A 21,137-nucleotide genomic window follows, 5' to 3' on the forward strand; every position below is an offset into this window, starting at 1 on the left:
CATCAGTTCTGTGTTAAGCATACTGAGTTTAGTGTGATGTTGGAGATAGTTACAGAAACAACGGAGCCATGTGAGGAAAAATATTGCATGACCTACTGCACCGAGTATTCTTATATTCTTAAGTAACTATAACCATCTTACATGATCTTTTGTTGGTCTCAATAATGTTTCTGTAGCTGGCAGTCCAGAATGAATGATTGAGATGATAATGGAGAAGGCAAATGATTTAAATTTACAAAGAGTTCACTTCTTTTTTGAGAAAACACTAAATGGCGGATGATGCCGGTGCTGTAGGAAGGCCTGGGGGGGGGGGGTTGCAAGGGCCCTGGAATGGGGTGTTGGGGTGGCTTCTGAGGAGGCTCCAGCAGCAGCACCATCTGGGGCCAAGGCCATGGAGCTCGCAGAGGCAAGGCCAAGAACAAGGAGTGGATCCCCATCACCAAGCTGGACTGCCTGGTCAAGAACATAAAGATCAAGTCTCTTTGAGGAAATCTGTCTCTTCTCCCTGTCCATCATTGACTTTCAACTGGGGGCATCCCACAAGGATGGTGTTTTGAAGATTATACCTGTGTAAAAGCAGACCCATGCTGGCCAGTGGACCAGGTTCAAGGCATTTCTTGACATCAGAGATTACAATGGATGAATTGTTCTTGGGTGTTAAGTATTCCAAAGGAGGTAGCCACTACCATCTGTGGAGCCATCGTCCTGGGCAAGCTTTCCATGGTCCCTGTGGGACAAGACTGCTGGGGGAACACGATCAGCAGGCCCCACACTGTTCCATGCAAGGTGACCAGCCCCTGTGGCTCTTTGCTCGTGGGCCTCATCGTGCCCCCAGAGGCACTGCCCAAGAAGCTACTGATGATGGCCAGTATTGACGCCTCCTACACATCAGCTAGGGCCTGCACTGTCTGTCAGTGTCTGTCAGTGCAGCTAGGGCACTGTCACCCTGGGTGACTTCACCATTTGATGCCATTTCCAAGACCTACATTTATCTCACCTCTTTTTTTTTTAATATTTTTATTTTATTTTTGAGAGAGAGAGAACACAAGTGGGGCAGGGTCAGAGAGAGGGAGACACAGAATCAGAAGTAGGCTCCAGGCTCTGAGCTGTCAGCACAGAGCCTGATGCAGGGCTTGAATCCACAAACTGGGAGATCATGACTTGAGCCAGTGTCAGACGCCCAACCAACTGAGCCATCCAGGTGCCCCGACAGTTATTTTACCTCTTAACTCTGGAAAGAGAATGTGTTCACCAAGTCTTTTATTAGGAATTCACTGACCATCTTTGTAAAGACCCACACCAAAGTCTCCATGCAGGGAACCCAGGCTCCACGTGTGGCCACCATACAGTTTTATACAAGAAATATAAAGTGAATTAAAGCCTGTTAATAATAAAAAGTAAATTTACAAAAAAATTTACAATTTTACTTCTTAAGTTTATTTATTTTGACCGAGAGAGAGAGGGGGAGGGAGGGAGGGAAAGAGCATGTAAGCACAAGCAGGGGAGGAGCTGAGAGAGAGAGAGAGAGAGAGAGAGAGTCCCAAGCAGGCTTCCTGCTGTCAGCACAGAACCTGATGTGGGGCTTGAATTCACGAGCTGCGAGAGTGATGACCTGAGCTGAAATCAAGAGTCAGTTGCTTAACTGACTGAGCCACCCAGGTGCCCCAAGAATACTTGACTTTCTTAGTAAGACTAATTAACTTGAAACTAAAAGAAAAATGACATTAAAGTATACAGTTGTTGAGCAAGAAAGCCAAGGTCTTTTAAATATATAAAAAATGAGACTAGGGGGGATTTAAAAGCTCTGGGTATGGATATGATCACTAAAGAAGGGACGGTGGAGTTAGTAGAGATGTGAGGATCTAGGCCTGGTGTAGACAAAAATTTAATAATGTAGCAGAGACAGGAGGAATCCCAAAGGAGTTAAAAGAGCTGCTGGAGAAAAATCAAGAGAGAATAGTGTTTTGAGGAGCAAAGGGAAGTAGGTTTCTAGTGGGAAGTAGACAACACATCAAATAAGCATGCTGGATCTGAATAGACAAAGTCTGAATGAGCCATCCTAAGTCCCCATAAGATGTGATGCAGCATGATTCAAGGGCATTTCTTCACGTGACCACAGTTGGAACAAATTTCAGAATTTAACCAGTACCCCTTCCCACAATCTTTCCACTTTGTCTGATCAGGGGCTCTGGCCTTGAGTGCTGCCTCATAAGCCCTTGATGGTTACCTGTGTAGTTCACTGAGGCAAACTGGAAACTTTTTAAAAAAGTTTTTGGTGTTTATTTTTGAGACAGAGAGAGACAGAGCACGAACAGGGGAGAGGCAGAGAGAGGGAGACACAGAATCCAAAGCAGACTCCTGGCTGTGAGCTGTCAACACAGAGCCCGACATGGAGCTTGAACCCACCAACCGTCAGATCATGGCCTGAGCCAAAGTCGGACGCTTAACCCACTGAGCCACCCACGCGCCCCCAAACTGGAAACTTTGAAAAAGTGTCATCTCATTGCTGTCTTGTTAGCCAGATGAGAATCTTGACTGATACTACCATGGATTTCAGTGTTTTCACTGAAGGTGGTGATGGTTGCTTTCTCTCAAGTTTCCTAATAGCCGTAAAGCGACTTGGTGTGAACTAATAGCCTTGCCAGTGCAGTGTTGAGCAAAAGTGGAAAAAAAATCAGTCATTTGTCTTATAACACACTAATCAACCTGTACCTCTTTCTCTCCTAACAGTACTGATTTTCATATGTAGTGTAATGTACCTTAATTTCCCTGATAAGTTTGAAATGGAAGCTGAATGTTTTACTGGGTTTCTTAAGGGCTATTTTATTTAGAGGTTGGCTGCTGACCATCAAATGGGAAAGAGAAATAACATTTGGTACAATGGCCCATTGCATGAAGTTAGGGACTTGGAAAGTTCCATTCGCACTTTGCCCCAGGCAGTAATGCAATCATAGTGGATTTTTACCTTTTTAAGATGCTGCTCATCTTCAAAACACATAATGCTAAGGTCTGAATAGCTTCATTTGACCTAGGAAGGGCTATTTTATTGCCTGAGAACATAGTCTGAGGACAGGTGGTCTTTGCAAGACCACGGGATTGGTGGAGTGGTGAGTTTGTGCACCATCCTGCCCTCCACAATGCACTAACCAGAGATCTCCTGCCACACTCAGTGTAGATTTGGATTCAGTCATTAAACTGAACCTCAAAGAACTACTTAGAACTCAGTAAAAGTGGAATTTCCTTTTACTTTCATGATTTTTTTTTTAACCTGCACGCTCTCTGGGCTTTCTCACATACTTGTATGGATGACTGTGAACAGAACATCTATTTTACTTAATTTCTCTTGCACTTTCAGATGTCAAATTTCCTTTCATCTTGTCTTCAGGATTTTCCATTTTCTTCTGATCTTATTTTTTATAATAAATCTCTGTCCTGTCAGGGTTCTAAGTGATACTAAGATGCTTCCTTCATAAATGGTAAGTATCCTAGTGAGATAAAATATTAGGGATTTCAGTGACTAGTAACCTAGATTATTTTTGCAAGGAAATTAATATATATTAGAACATTCTAATGTTAAATGATAGAATGGAGGTTATATTAAGAAATGATTTTTAGGTGCCGTTAACATCCTCAGCACTTTCAAGAATGAAAATACTTTTTGTGCTATATGTAACATTTTATATCTCCCTTTTTAACAATATCTTTACTTTAAAGTTACACTAAGTGAAGTAAGTCAAAGACAAATAACATGATTTCGTTTATATTGGAAATCTAAAAAAATAAATAAATGAATAAGGAAGAGCAGAGTCAGATGCATGAATACAGAGAACAAACTGATGGTTGCCAAAGGGGAAAGGGAGTGGTGTATGGGCAAAATGGGTGAAGGGAGATAGGTGGTACAGGCTTCTAGTTACAGAACAAACAAATCACAGGATTAAGAGGAGGAATACAGTCAGTGGTATTATAATACTGTGTAGGGAGAGATGGTAGCAACACTTATGGTTGCACAGCATAAGGTATAAACTTGGGGAATCACTTTGTTGTACACATAAAACTAATGTATCATGTGTCAACTATGCTCAAAATTGAAATACAACAAAAAGTAAATGGGTAGAAAAATTAAAAAAAAGAAGAAGAAAGTAAGGAAGGGGCACCTGGGTGGCTCAGTTGGTTAAGCATGTGACTTTTGATTTTGGCTCAGGTCATGATCTCGTGGCCTGTGAGTTGAAGCTTCGCATCAGGCTCTGTGCTGATGGTGTGTAACCTGCTTGGGATTCTGTCTCTGCTTCTCTCTGCCCCTCACCTGCTTGTGCGTGTGCACTCTCTCTCTCTCTCTCTCTCTCTCTTTCTTTCTCTTGTTGGCTCTCAAAATAAATACATAAACTTGAAAAAAAACCTTATAGAAAAGCTAAAGGAAATGAAAATCTCATTCACATAAATTTGCAAGCATGAAAATCATTAAAAATGTTGAATATGCCTTTTTATGTTAATGACATTAATTTTTAAATAAATTATGCATGTTAAAAATGAAACTACAAGAAATGAAGTCCCATCGAAAATACAAAGAAGAATTAAAATTTTCTTATTAGAATCAAACTATAATAATTTGATTTTCATTCTAAATATCTCCTTATTAATAGGTATAGAGAGAAGAATAGCTAGAATTTAAAAAATACTAAGGTAGGATTTTAGTGTGCATACAGATTTCAAATAAAATCATCAAATTTTATTTGATTTCAGTAAGAGGACAAAAGAAGTGAAGATAAGGTATTTGATAAGTTTACACCTCACAGATAATTTTTTTTGTTTCAGCTATAATGAGGTGTAATTGACATAAAACATCATGTATGTTTAAGAGGTAAACCTGTTTGTAAAACCTATTGATTTGATCCACATGTATATTGAAAAGTTATTACCGGGGCGCCTGGGTGGCGCAGTCGTTTAAGCGTCCGACTTCAGCCAGGTCACGATCTCGCGGTCCGTGAGTTCGAGCCCCGCGTCGGGCTCTGGGCTGATGGCTCAGAGCCTGGAGCCTGTTTCTGATTCTGTGTCTCCCTCTCTCTCTGCCCCTCCCCCGTTCATGCTCTGTCTCTCTCTGTCTCAAAAATAAATAAACGTTAAAAAAAATTAAAAAAAAAAGAAAAAAAGAAAAGTTATTACCACCAAGGGGTTAGCTAACACCTCCATCACGTTGCATAATTACCATTTCTATTTTGTGGGGACAACACTTAAGATATATGCTCTTAGCAACTTGTAATTATATGATATTATTAACGGTAATTACCCTACTGTACATTACATCCCCAGAACTTACTCATCTTATAACTGGACATTTGTACCCTTGACAGCATTTGTCCGCATCTATTACCCCTAACTCTCGCAATTCCCATTTTCTGTTTTTATGAATTTGTCTTTTTTAGATTCCACATGTAAGTGAGATCGTACAGTATTTGTCTTTCCCTATCTGTCTTATTTCCCATAGTATAATGTTTTCAAGTCCCATCGATGTTACAAACCACAGCTAATCTCTCTGTTTTGTGGTCTTTCATCGTTAGGCGATCAATATGCATTGACTCCCAAGTTAGGGAAGAGGAGGATGAGGTTCCTTATGTGGTGTATCACCCTAGATTTGGGTTAACTAAAAATCAATTTTGGGGGGTGGGGTACCTGGGTGGCTCAGTCTGTTAAGCGTCCAACTTTGGCTCAGGTCATGATCTCCCAGTTCGTGAACTGGAGCCCCGTGTCAGGCTCTGTGCTGACAGCTCGGAGCCTGGAGCCTGCTTTGGATTCTGTGTCTCTCTCTGCCCCTCCCCCACTCAAGCTCGCTGTCTCTCACTCTTTCTCTCTCTCTTTAACATTAAAAATTTTTTTAAACCAATTTTTTGATTACCCAAATTACTTTTAATAATTTGCACAAGCACATGTCTCTTTAACAACTTTATGAGGTACATGTTGATTTTCCACAATGTGAAATGAGGAAGGTAGACCCTCTGCTGCTCCCCAGTTCTTCTTCCTCTTGCACCTCTCACTTCCTATCCATTTTAATGTGACTTGTACATTCTGATTCTTTCAAGCTCTTAGTTGATTGTAATCAAAAATTTCACAACTAATGAAGTACATTTACAGAATCAAGGAGTGGCTTCCAAGTTCACTCTGGTTATGGCCATTGCAGTCAGGAGGGGAGGTGAAAGAATAGAGCAGAGTGACAGGTTCTTGGGTATGGTGTCCATGTCATCTGCCTATGTGTCATTGGGAAGAATTTAGAGGTGTGAGCATTCATAACTGCAGGATGGGTCTGGATGAAGGATGACCTGGAACACCTGGTTTGTACCTCATTTTGCATGTGCATGTGTGTATATGTAGGATCAGTGCCAAGGGATGGAATTGTCGGGTGAGGTATTTCTAAATGAGGAAAGTGTGAGCATGCCTATTTTACTATAACTTCAAGACAGAGGGGTTACAAAAGTTTTTAGTTTTGTTCATTTGAAAGATGAAAAGTGGTATCTCAGCATTTTAATTTATATTCCTTCTTTTAAAAAAAATTTTTTTTAACGTTTATTTATTTTTGAGACAGAGAGAGACAGAGCATGAACGGGGGAGGGTCAGAGAGAGAGGGAGACACAGAATCGGAAACAGGCTCCAGGCTCCGAGCCATCAGCCCAGAGCCTGACGCGGGGCTCGAACTCACGGACCGCGAGATCGTGACCTGAGCCAAAGTCAGATGCCTAACCGACTGAGCCACCCAGGCGCCCCTAATTTATATTCCTTCTATTTTGAGTAATGTTCAGCGTATTTTACGTGTTTGATATCCATTTGAATTTCTGTGAAGTGCCCTTTCACACCTTTTGCCTACTTTTCTTAATAGGCTATTGGGTTTTGTTTTGTTTTTTTTTTTTTTTTTTGCTTAATTGGATTATCATTTTATGTGTGGGAAAGAAAGAAGTCTGTGAGGGTTATGGGGCATTTGTCAGTAGTGAACAAGAAATTAAGATACTTGTTCCGTTAGATAAGAAAGCAGCCCATTTCAAGCACACAGCTTTTTGTTTTTTTTTTAAATGTTCCCTGGATGTGTTCCCTGAAGGCAGGGTCAGGGAGCCCTGGAGAGAAATAACAAAGGCTGAACACAGGAAAGTGGCCATGGGGAGAGAGAAGGCAACAGAATCAAGAAATGATGAGTATACAAGCCTAGTAGCTAACAGGATGAGGAGCCCTAGATATTTTTTTTTGATGTTTATTTTTGAGAGAGAGAGGGGGAGAGCAGAGAGAGAGGGAGACACAAAATCGGAAGCAGGCTCCAGGCTCTGAGCTGTCAGCCCAGAGCCCAACACGGGGCTCAAACTCACAAGCTGTGAGATCATTAGTTGAGCCAAAGTTGGACACTTAACTGACTGAGTCACCCACGTGCCCCTTGATGATGGTCTTTGTAAAACAGACATAACATGAGGTCTTTGCTCAAAATAAGTCCTTGGCTTCTCATCACCCTTAGGGGAAAGAAATCTCCTTGGCATGACAGACAAGCCTCTTTGTTCTGTGGCTCTTGCCTACCTGATGAACTTAATTTTCTGTTACTGCTCTTCAGTATTCTCTTACTCCAACAGTACTCCAACCTCATGTCACTTATACTCTTCTTTTTGTCTAGAATGTATTCCTTATGTATCTCTAATAAATGTATATTTGAATCCTTAAAGTCTCAGCCCAAGGTTATATTCTTTCTGAGGAGTACCTTGATTCTTTTAGGCATTTCTAGATTTCTTTCCCCTCTCCTACCACACATTGTAATTACACTGATTACCGTATTCTATTATAATGATTTATGACTCCATATGGCTACCGCCCGTAAGTCCCCTTAAGCACAGGGTCTGCCTTTTTAGTTTTATCTTCTTATAGCTGAAATACAGCAAATGTCCTATAGCTCTTTCTTGAATAACAGTCCAACCCAAGTAAATTCCTCCTGTTCTCCTCAGCAGCTCCTCTTTTTTTTTTCTCAGTGATAATAGGAGGTTTAGCCACGTTAAATTATTAGTATGTGGTAGAAGTTAGCATTTGATATTACAGAATGTTTGATTCCTCCTTTAGGGGACCAATTCTCTATTGGTTAACTATACTTCTATTAAGATCTCGCTGTAGATGCATTTAAGCTTCATTTCTGGGGTTCATGTGCCTTGCCTGACCAAATCTGTCTGGCAAATCAGTATGAAAGCGTATGGAGTCATGAGGCTAGTTCCCTCTCCTGTCTTCAGCCTTTTCCACATTATCTTATTATCTCTGCCCCATTCTAGGAGTATGCCACCTTTCCTGAATCCTAGGAGGACTCTGGGTAGAGAAAAATGCCTTTTTAGCTAGCTATCTCCTCTGCCCTGGTCCTTATTTATGAATACACAGAGCTCTGGTGAGGTGGATGCAGACAGTAGATACTGCAAATACATAATTATTAACAAATGTTATGGGGATATTTGCACCAAGCACATTACAACATAGTGCTTTCTCATCATTATGTTTCAGTTTGTCTAGAGTGTGGGGTTATTACTTCAGTAGAAACATTTTCATTTTGGGAGACCCAATGTGAAGAGTTGCTTAACATGAGTAATAATACATAAATCTTACCTGGAGTAGGCACTGAGGTATTTTATTGGTCTTCAACCAGGGTCATTGGAGAACATGCTTAGCCATAGCAAGTATCACCTAACTCAGAAAGTACTTTGTTTCCTCACTGAGAGGCAGGAATTAAGCAGTGATGGTATAAATTGACCATTCCTTCAAAAAAAAAAAAAAAAAAAAAAAGAAAAAACTCAAAAGTCCTCTGTTCTCTTGAGAACTGAGAGCATATTGATGAGGTATGTGTGACACTTTAAGAAGGACCATCAAAAGAACTGCTACCACTCTGGGCTACGGAAAAGTACAACTATACAAAATCTGTCAAGTAAAGCTGCTACATAGGAGGTATTAATATTCAGTAATTCCCTGTCCTTCGGTCAACTCCCCAAAGGAATTATACATAAATACATAAAGTTACAGTTAGGTATGCATACATGTGTGTGCATACATATGTGCATGTGCACACACACACACATACACACACTTGAAGAGGGTACACAGTAAGTTGTAGAAAGCCTTGAAGGGAATTGGACTTAATTTAACTTGTTTTACTAGAACCAGTCAATAGTAGGGATTTCTAACAATCTTAATTTTTTTCCCCAAATCTCAACATGCAGCTGTTATTTTGTGGTCCATATCAGGAAGATACCCCTTACTTCTTTGCCATACAATACCTACAAATTTGATAGGATCTATTTTGGAAACGGAAGTTACAGATAATAATTACTTCAAAAATAGTGTGTTTTAGACTTTAATGAAAGTACATACACATGATCAAATTATAACCAAACTAGACGTTAATAAGCCTCCAGTATATATGATTCAAGAAATAAGAGGAATTACCTCTAGTTTTGGAATCCCTATGGGAAAAAGACTCCATAAAGACAGTCGGCTTTATTCCTAGCAAATTCTTAAGCAGTATCAGCTGAAAGATACTGTTTTAATAGGTTAAACATAATTTCTACATTAATGTTTCACTGCACTTAATGCCTTAAAGTATCATGTCACTGATTTAATCCAACAAATATTTATTGAACAAGTACAGTGTTTAATTATCTGGAAAGTGTGACCCCCCCCTAAATGTTCTGTAAATCATTCATATTAGCTAAAATAGCAGTTCTGAACATTAGAATCTCCTAGGTAGCCTTTTAAGATTCCAATTCTGGGGCTGCCCGGTGGCTCAGTGAGTTAAGCATCCCACTTGATTTCAGCTCTGGTCATGATATCGTGGTTTGTGAGATAGAGCCCCACATCTTGCTCCGTGAGGAGCATGCAGGCTGCTTGGGATTCTCTTTCTCCCTCTTTCTCTGCCCCTCCCTGGCTCATACACCCTGTTGAATGAAATAACTATTACTCAGGGTAGAATACAGGCATCAATAGTTTCTTGAGGTCCTCAGGTGATGCCAGTGTGCATCTATAAGTTAAAAACAGTTATCTTTGATTTATAATCTGATGCCTCACTTTGGTATTCGACATTTATTGTGCATTGGTGTTGGAAACTCCAGTTTTCTTTAACATGTTGCTATATAGGGGATAAAAACTGTTTTTTTATCCCTAATTTTCTCTTTGAGATGAGAATGAAAATCTGAGGAGAAAAAAAACCAACCTTAATCCTAAAGAGTACAGGCCGAGTCTAAAATGTGTTAGATTTAGTTTAACTGCTACTGGTTCTGGAAAAAAAAATAGGAAGAATGAAAATAGTGCTAGACACAGAATTGGAATTAGAGCCCATATTTTATACAGCATGACATTATATTACACGAAAATAAACTAATAAATTTATTTACTTCATACACTCACCAGTGTTAGAGGGGATGAATCAGAAGAACAACTGTGGAAGAAAAGAAGTGGAAATATAGCTAGACTTAATGGAATGGAAATGGGAAGCTTAAAAACCTCAGAAAGAAATGTTTACACTCAAAGTGCCCTGTTTCCGTCATCAATTTATGGCTGTGTGTTCCTACCTTGCGCTTAATGTAAGGAAGGGGTGTAAATTCATGTCATAGCAGTTAAGTTTTCGGGACATGCTAGAAAATAGAATGATCTAGAGGCACCTGCTACTCTGGTGGAGCACTGCTTTGTTTTTCATGCCAGTCCTCATCATTGAATCTAGTTTTGCTAGTGTCCTGTCTAAAAGCTTAAACCTTGGAATATCTAAGTACATTTTACGGTCAATCCTGCAGAGAGTTCATGTATATAAAAGGCATATGTCTTCATGATGCACCGTTGGGGGAGGCTAATTTATTTCCCTTGTGTATATGAGTAATTTATTATTATTCAAGATAACTTATAAGAAGTAAGACTGGATTCCTTATTGTGTTCACTTGGCTTAAGCTCCTGGATGAAGAAAAATAAAGTGTTTAAGTCAGAATCTGGGCTACACACCTTAGATTATTTTTCTTGGCTCTTTAGCATGTGAGCTATGTAAATGTAATGCTTGGAACTGCCCTTGAACGTCAGTGTTTCAATCATTTTTATAATTAGTTTTACCTATTACTTTTCTTCACTTTATAAACTAGATATATGTGGAAAATATTTTGACTCAGTATTTTAAGTAAGTTGAGTTATATTTAAAATGTGTTACTGTAAAAATCAAAGAAGTGTGACATAGGCAGCTAAGCCCTTGGTGATGCAGTCCTTTGCATATGCTTCTGACCCAAAACATCCCGCCTCACTCTTTTCTCACTTTTAAGAAACAAATTTTCCTCTTTTTCTTATAGGATAAAGCCATTTTTTTGGAAAAGCATCCTTTGATCCCCAGAGTGAGTTTATTTCCACTGTTTTATATGTTCCCTGCTTCTTTGCACTTCTTTTTTTAAGGTTTTTTAAATTCCGAAATTTTAATTCCAGTATAGTTAACATACACTGTTAAATTAGTATCAGGTGTACGATATAGTTGAATCACTGTTCACCAGTTCTCTACGTGTTTACTCAGTGCCCATCGTGATAAGTGTACTCTTAATTCCCTTTACTTATTTCATCCATCTCTGCATCCACCTCCCCTCTGACGTGCTTTATTTTAAATACACGTTTTAAAATGTTTATTTGTAATAGAGCACGAGTGGGGGAAGGGGCAAAGAGAGAGGAGAGAGAGAGAATCCCAAGCAGGCTCCACAATGTCAGCACAGAGCCTGACACGGGGCTTCATCTCACCCATCTCATGAACTGTGAGATCCTGACTTGGGCCAAAATCAAGAGGTGGGTGCTTAACCGACTGAGCCACCCAGGTGTCCCTTCTTTATTTTAAACAATTACCCTCAATCAAAGTGGTTTTTTTCCCCATTAGGAACATTTTTTTTACTTGAAGCATACTTCAGAGTACATAGTTCGAAAAAGAGAAATATAAAACATTCTATCCAAGAAAAATAGAGAACACATTTTCCTCAAGTACACACAAGAAGAATCCCCTGGTTAAATATCATAAAAAGAGACATAACAAATAATGCATATTTAAGAAGATTGAAATCATACCAAGTATATTTTCTAACTACAGTGATACAAAACTAAAGGTCAATAATAAAACAAAGTTGGAAAATCTGCAATGTAAATATTAAATATTTAGTATGTAAGTAGTAAACAACATACTACTGCTCAAAAAATAGGCCAAATAAGAAATCAAATGGCAAATCAAAATATGTCTCAAAACCAAAGAAAAAACCCCCACAATATTCCAAAACCTATGGGATGCAGCAAAAGCAGATGTTATGAATATGGGGCACCTGGGTGGCTCACTTGGTTAAGCATTCAACTCTTGATTTCAGCTCATGTCATGATGTCATGATTCGTGGGTTTGAGCCCTGTGTGGGGCTGTGCACTGGCAGAGCAGAGCCTACTTGGGACCCTTTCTCTCCCTCTCTTTCTGCCCCTCCCCCTCTTACTTTGTCTCTCTCAAAAATCAACCAATAAATAAAAAACAGATGTTAGGTGAAATTTATGCTATAAATGCTTGTGTTAAGAAAAAAACTTCAAATAAACATTATACTACAAGGAACTAGAAAAAGAGGAAACTTAGCTGAAATTTAGTAGAGAAAGGAAATGACAAAGAAAAATGAGATATATATAAAATGGAGACCAGAGTAAACAATAGTATAATGTTGAAAGTCATGATCAGTTTTTCCAAAAGTATAAACAAAATTGGCAATGCTTTAACAACATTAAGAAAATAAAGAAGACTCAAAAACCGAAGTGAGAAATGGAAGAAAAAACCAAAGCAGCACGTAACCACAGAAATGCATAATGTGATAATAGATGCCTTAAAAAAATATATACTGACAAATCAGATAATTTAGGGAAAAAAGATAATTCCCCAAAATGCACACGTTTCCAAGAGTGAATCATGAATCTTGAATCCAAGAAATAGGAAATTTTCTTAGTCCAATAATAAGAATGGATGAATCAATATCTCCTGGCACAGAAAAGCCCAAGACTGCATGGTTTCGTTAGTGAATTCTACCAAACATCTAAAAAGTAATGGCAGTCTTTATCAAAATTTAGGCAGCACCCTTGCCTGATAGAGATTTTAAAGCAACAATCTCAAGGATACTCACTGGGCTTGAGAAAAGAATGGAAGACATTGGAGAGACCCTTACCACAGAGAAGAGTTAAAAAAGAATCAGAGATGAAGAATGCAATAAATGAGACTGGAAATAGGCTTGATGCAATGAAGAGCAGGCCGGGAGAAGCAGAGGAAATGAATTAATGCGCTAAAAGATAATGGACAACAATGAAGCTGAACAAAAGAGAGAAGAATCATGCAATACTTTGTACTTCTTTGTAACAACTGTCATAAGTGAAAGTATTCATATAATTATTTAACATTTTCTCCCAGCTAGACTGAAAGTTTTATGAAGAAAGGGACTATGCTACACAAGACATTTATAAATGACGATATTAATGTTCTCTAACTGATTTCAATTTCCCCTAAAATGCCTGGTCCATGAAGATCAGGCCCATGTTATTCTTATTCACTGCTCTGTCTTTAGCCATTTGTTATAACATCTGGCTCATGGTATTCATTTAGTAAATGTCTGTTGAATGAATGTATGAACATATGAATGACACATTAACTTTTACTATGGTGAAGGTTCATCTCTTTTATCTATTGCAGATTTTCTAACTTTTACATAGTAGGTTTAATTTTTAATTTCTAGTTCTTGATTTTTTTATTTTGATTTTTTTAATTTAAATTTTATTATTTTAATTTATATCCAAATTAGTTAGCATATAGTGCAAAGATGATTTCAGGAGTAGATTCCTTAATAGCCCTTCCCATTTAGCCCATCCCGCCTCCCATAAATCCTCCAGTAATCCTGTTTTCCATATTAAGAGTCTCTTATGTTTTGTCCCCCTCCCTGTTTTTATATTATTTCTGCTTCCCTTCCCTTGTGTTCATCTGTTCTATGTCTTAAAGGCCTTGTCTGAGTGAAGTCATATGATATTTATCTTTCTCTGATGGACTAATTTTGCTTAGCATAATACCCTCTAGTTCCATCCACGTTGTTGGAAATGGGAAGATTTCATTCTTTTTGATTGCTGAGTAATACTATATTATATATATTGCAGCATTACTCCATTATATGTACTCCGTTATATATACTCCATTATATATTACATATATATACCACATCTTCTTTATCCATTCATCCATCGATGGACATTTGGGCTCTTTCTGTACTTTGGCTATTGTTGCTAGTGCTGCTATAAACATTGGAGTGCATGTGTCCCTTTGAAACAGCATCCCTGTATCCCTTGGATAAATACCTAGTAGTGCAATTGCTGGGACATAGGGTAGTTCTATTTTTAATTTTTTGAGGAACCTCCATACTGTTTCCCGGAGTGGCTGCACCAGTTTGCATTCCAACCAGCAGTGCAAAAGAGATCCTCTCTCTCCGCATCCTCGCCAACATCTGTTGTTGCCTGAGTTGTTAACGTTAGTCTGGTTCTTTAATAGTTGCATATTAGGTATATAGAAAAAAGATACTTGGAATGCATGTCAACTTTCAATCTTGAAGTATCTTATAAAATTGAGACTATATAACATAATTTATCATCAAGAATGGTTTGTGAATTTTGAATTGTGATGATAACACAACAGCTAAATAGCAATGGATGGTTGTAAATATATCTGTTCGATAAGTAGTAGAATTAGAAAGTCAGAAATTGAGAACCAGAACAACCGTAGGTTTAATTTAGCACAACCAAGACATGTTATAAAAAATTACAAGTGTTAAGTGATTTCCCCAAAGTCATAAAGATAATTAGTGGTAGAAGAAAATTTGAATTTTATTTTCCTGAGTTTTTTTTTAATGGACAGTACTCCACTGTTTTCCTACATATAAAGAACCAGATTGTGAATGAATGTGAGGCCAGGCCAGATTGGTTTATTTTCTCTCTAGTGCAATCAGGAGGCTGGAATAAAGGCTTTCATTCAGCAAGCAACACAGGTACTAGAAACATGACCAAAGAACCTTACACTGCTTTTACCATGATGTGGCATCTTTGTCTCCCACACTTCTTTTTCTTGGATCTGAAAATGAATATCTTGTCTCTTACTAGTAACTTGCTGCCCACATCCACATGAATGATTTGCCCAGCATCCCTGAATTTTCCTGGCTCCCTGGATCTGTCTTGAGTGGCAGGTCTTTCCAATCCTGGCCCAGGAATGTGTTTGAACCATACGAGTTTTGGTACATGGCAGTAGGTATTCAAAAAGAATTTGAAGCCACGTCAGTCAAGTTGGAAACCATTGTGTTTGCATGTTTAATACCTATTGTATTTTGTCTATTGGAGGGAAACATAGTAGCCATTGATAACTGTACTTGGTGGGTGCCAAAATCATGACATTCGGGAGGTTTAGAGAAATAACTGAGATCATTAAAAAATTACTACACAGTGTTTGGAAATAAATACCTCCAGATGTCTTGGACATGGGTTATAACATAATGTATTCTCACACATTTGTCACCGATTTTCTTCCCTCTAGAAATGGGAAATTATGCAGACAGAAAGCACATGAAGTATATTGTCAAGGAGGACAAAGAACAAAAGCTTCGACAAAATTTGATTGGGCACTGGTCATAGAATGTAAAGATTGCTCAAATTGCTGTCATTGAAGGATATCTTAGCTACTGGTAGAATGCCATAATTGGAAGGAAAATGCAAACACTGTTCTGAGAGAACTATCGATTCTTTGCTTTCAGGCTATTCATTTGTTTAAGATGAAATGTGCAAGCTACACCACAGAACACCAAATCACCTTGGAGTTGCTGCCTCGGCAGTGGCACAACAGCTAATAGAGACAGGCTTGCATTTTCTCCTGAAGTCTTCTATCTTCCTTTAGTGTCATTGAACAAGGGCTGCTGAAGTGTCAGAAAAAATATTTATTGCTCTTCCATATGTCACTGCCCTCCTGCCACTGACATGTGTACTCATCAGTCAAACGGAAACTACCCACCATGTTTGATTTACTGCCATTGAAGGAAATCTGCTTGTGGGTTCCTATAACATAAACCATTTTGCTAGAGATTAATGCTCTGATTTGCATGCGGCTCATGGGAGTTATATCATTAGTTTTCATGATATATCAGAACTAAATGTAGGAAATGCAACTCTGTTTCTTCTCTGTGGGGTCCTGTTCTTTTTCTTTCCCCTCCCTAACCTTTCATTAACTTTCTTCTTGTTCAGTAAAGCCTTATTTACTTTCTGCCTTCTCAGGACTTGGGAAAAGATTGAGTGATTAAGTTTTAGCAGTATAGAAACTATGAATAGAGGCGCCTGGCTGGCTTAGTCAGAGGAGCATGCGACTCTGGATCTCTAGGTCGTGAGTTTGAGCCCCACATTGAGTGTAGAGATTACTTAAATTAATAAACTTAAAAAAAGAAACTGAATAAAGTCCCTCTTTAGAACACCTGGAAAATGACTAGCAACAAACTAGTCTTGGCAATGGACTTTTAACAAACATATGATGGTGAACCTGCAGGAAAATATAATTGACTTTTCTCACTGACATCTATCTTCCATTTATATTCTGTGAGAAGTGTGGAGTCGGAAGGTCTTCAGAGCTTTCAGGGTCACTCAGTGGTAAGAAAATTATCTCATGCATGGTAATTCCAGTGTATAGCATTGAAAATTTATCTGTATTGTGACATTTTTGTGCTATGAGTAAAAAGCATCCTATGGGTGCATAGATGAACCTACTTGGACTAGTCACACCTCGGTGCTACGTTGGCATCTATGATGATGGCAAGGTGAATGATTAAGAACAGCTCTGTTTATTCAGGTGCCATTTCAGAAGGCAGGAAAGAATTTATTGAGATATTTCTTCCATATCTGAACATCTTCCAAAATGTCCCGAAGTACATCAGATTCTATTTGACTAGTGCTCCTGCAAAGAATATATTTTTCTAAGTAAAATAAGAAAGGATTTTATAGTAATAGACACAACCGGAATCTTCTGCATTTTTCAGAAAATAGCCAGCATATTATAAACATTTCTCAAAGTTTAAAGTTAGGCAAGTGTCTGGTGTGGAACTTGAATTTGTATCAATAACGGATATTTTAAATACTGAGACGTAAGAGAGGAGGTAAATGATCTATGTGCCCAGAGTGACCTAAGAATATTTCACTGCCTGACTTCACATAGACCTATATTAAACTCACAGTTGAAACTGGAGCTAAGTGCCATCATCACATGCCCACTGAGCCACGTGCTGTTAAGGCTCCTTAAGTGTCACTCAAGGTGGCCAGGCACAGGTCCTTACCTGAGTTTTTACTTCTCACTCATGCCACCTTATTGAAGCTTATTTTGAGACCCCTTACTTCAAATGTCTAGCAACCAATTAGGTCCTAGGGTATTCTGTAATTCTAGAATTTTCTGAGTCATCCTCACTATATTCTGTTTAGCCTCAGGCCATCAGAAACTGGCTCATAACCAGTGTTATGTTTAGTTGCATGCACACACCAAACAGAGTAATGGTAATTAAGTACTTGGTCTCTTCAGTGGGACACACAAGGGGTTTGGATTACATCTGCACATTTGTGTGATTTTCGGTAAAATATCTGTTCTTTCTCATCTTCAGTTTCTTCTTAAAATCTGGTTAATAAAACGTGTGAAACAATTAGCAAAGTATTTGGCAGGTGGAAATTACCAATCAACTGTAGCTCCTACTATCGGTAGCTCCTGGAAATTATCTGATGGCAGACCATAACTGCTGTTCAGACCATCTCTGAATGGTAGAAAGCCACTGGGAAGTGAGAGGATTGAGGACAAAATATGGGAACTATTTACTTGGTGAATTAAAGTAGGTACTTTTTTAGATTGGCATAAATCCACCTAGGCAGGAACAAAGGCCTAGGGAACGTCTGCTGTGAAGATGGAGGCGTAGCAGAACATCAGGTGTGTGGAGCTATTCTACTCTGTCATAAGAATGGAGGTGTGCCAATAAAAATGACCTGAGCCAGGCACCACTTTGCTGGGAGACTGTTCTGAATAATAGTAATTCACGATAGCTGCACTTGCTGTTTCGTGGATCAAAGTTTTATTAATTGTAAGGGAAAGGGAATATATGGATTTAAACATTTATAGTAAACGTAAAGAGGAAGAGGTGTATAGAGAACAACAAAGAAGGGTTAATACATCAACTTGGGTACTCACAGCATGCAACCTTCAGGCTGGGGAAGCCCTGTGGTGAACAGCCCGATTGGAGCCCAGATTGAGGGTCCTGGGCAGAGCATCTGCCCCTCAGGTGAGGCTTCCAACTATCTCTTCCCGCCAGGACAATATATATACTATTCATGTGTGATCTCTGGTTAGTCCTGAAGTTTGCCTAAGTGTAGTCCTGAGCAAGCTGTTTTTTTTTTTTTCTCTGTTTCTCTTATCGTATGTCACAATCTTAGGTTCCTGGGCATCTGCATATTTCGTTTCCCTCCCTGATCCATTCCAGGGGGCCAGCCTGGTCTGGCTCAAGGAGGTGAGGCAAGTTAATCCCTCTTGGCGTCAAGAACTGAAGGACCAACTCTGATCCTGAGGCCAGAAAAGGAGCGCAAGCCAACTAAGGCCCCCATGACTGTTTACATGTGGCTCTGGGCAGAAATGCATGACAAGTCACACAAACAAGTTCTATCCAGAACAGAGACCTACCACTACCATTGCTAGGTGGTTTGCTGGAATGCTCAGTGGTATGTAGTTGTATGTGTCTTGAGGGTGGGTGCCACTTTTTGTAATTACCAGTATAGCTGCGCTTATCTGATAACTTGCAAAAAATTCATTAAAAATTAACTTGCTAATGCCACTTAACAGTTCTCCTTCTAAGTGGGAAATGCTTTCTTTCAAAATTTTCAGTGTATGATGATGCATATGCAGAATAACAAAGAATAAAAAAGATATTGATAAAAAAAATTCCCACAATTTTCTTTTGGAAAAATGAATAATTTTATATTAGCTAAGTTATTTATTTTGCAGTATATGCAATAGATTTCAAACCTTTCTATGTATATTACGTTTTTCAGTCATGGTAATTAGGGGGTCACAGAGTATGTATTTTGTTTATGGCAGGAACACATAATGGAGTCTCATGTGATCTTAATTTCTTCTGTTTATTTTGCTTTTCTCCTCTCATTATACTTTATTCACAGTTGTGAAACAAATATTTGTACAATGGTGATACTTTGTCACCCTCTTACAGGCATTTTACCTGGAAACAAAAAAAAAATGCCCCTGGAAAAATTATAGAAGAGCCTAAAAAGCATTTTAATAAAAACAGGAATTCCTTTGGACTACACAATCCTTCTCACAACAACTTCCATTGAATAATTTAAATATAAATGGAAACAAAACTTGAGCCTAATTTTTATGTGATTAAGATTGCAATCTTCAAGTAAGCTTTATTTCTCATGTCTACTTTCTAAGCGATACCTACATAAACATACGCAGTCATGCACATAGCCAGGGATTACATTTCATTTTACCATCTTTTCTGTCTTCTTTCTGAGAGATTATCCTCTGCTGGTTTATTAAAGAGATTAAACTATTGGGATGAAAATGGAATCTTAGAAATGGACCATCTTATTGATCATGAATAAAATCATTAGGTATTTCAATTCTGAACACTTTCAACGTTTATTTATTTTGGGGACTGAGAGAGACAGAGCATGAACGGGGGATGGGCAGAGAGAGAGGGAGACACAGAATCAGAAACAGGCTCCAGGCTCTGAGCCATCAGCCCAGAGCCTGACGCGGGGCTTGAACTCACGGACCGCGAGATCGTGACCTGGCTGAAGTCGGACGCTTAACCGACTGCGCCACCCAGGCGCCCCAATTCTGAACACTTTAATTTGATCTCCTTCTCTGTGTTCCACTAGCTTTCGTGTTAAGAGTTTCTCACAATTCCAAGGATATGTTTGATGTCCTTGTTAACCCATACTCTATCCCTCTCATAGCTTATAACTGCATTTGGGTTTTCTCTTTAGAATAGTATATTGTCCTCAGGGGATTGCGTCCAAGAGAGTAGAGAAGGACTGGGTCTTGCCCTTCCTTACATTTGAACAACTCCTAGGGAAACCTACCTCTACTATTGCTAGGGGTTTTGCTGGAATGAATAGTGGTGTGTATGTTTGTGTGCCTGGAGATGGGGTGTAAGCGGTGCCATGTTTAAAGGGGAAGGGATAAAGCAGTAACTCATTTTACATAGCCTAAACCTAAGTCCATATGCTTACAGCTGCTGGTGTATTGCTATATTTATGAAGGAAACGATGTTGCTAAGAGAGTAGATCTTAAAATTTCTTACCCTAACGTTGTTAAGAGAGTAGATCTTAAAATTTCTTACCCTAATAAAAAAATTGTACTTACTGTGATGATCATTTTTCAGTATGTACAAATATCGAATCATGTCGTACACCTGAAAGTAAAGTGTTACATCTCCATTATACTTTGATTTTACAAAACATAATAAGAGCAAGTGCATGAAAATAAAATGTAAATATTTTCCAGTTAATCTTTTTTGGCTCTGGGTAGAATTTCTTTGAAACCATTTCAGGTAAATGAATATGTCTGTTTTAAATATCTTCATGAAAGGACTTGTTCTCTTTTCCAGGGTCTCACAAAGATTCCCTGGGAAATTGAACTTTTCACACTTTCCTTAAGTCTCATCTTCATTATTCTTTGTTCCTTCTGTTACTGTACTCCAACATTTAATTTTAGGCTCTTCTTTGATTTCTCATTTCCTTGCTTTCACACATATTTTGACTCCTAGCCAGGTCCTAAAGACTTGTTTCTTTAAGTATTTCCAGAATCTATGCTTTTTAGCTATCATTGTTAATAGATTCACTGTCAGGCCTGGTCTCTGGCTGCTCATCTCCCTTACGCTAGCCTCACCAAAGTGAGTTTACCAGTTTAATCAATAGTAAAGATTGTGGTAAAACTAAACTTGCTGTGTATGTTGCTTGATGTAAATATTTTCAAGCTTTTGTGTGTACTGCCTTTTATATGAAAGTAATTGATGTTTTCTTCCAGTGCCATCCATCCATTGATAAAGGATCTTCTCATA

General features: G+C 38.6%; 1 pseudogene; it reads left to right on the plus strand.

Moving 5' to 3' along the window:
* Positions 1-269: 269 nt before the first annotated feature.
* Positions 270-1,373, plus strand: LOC122477028 (annotated as a pseudogene).
* Positions 1,374-21,137: the final 19,764 nt, after the last annotated feature.

This window comes from Prionailurus bengalensis, chromosome X (genome assembly GCF_016509475.1).
Source record: "Prionailurus bengalensis isolate Pbe53 chromosome X, Fcat_Pben_1.1_paternal_pri, whole genome shotgun sequence".
In the NCBI taxonomy this organism is placed as follows: Eukaryota; Metazoa; Chordata; class Mammalia; order Carnivora; family Felidae; genus Prionailurus; species Prionailurus bengalensis.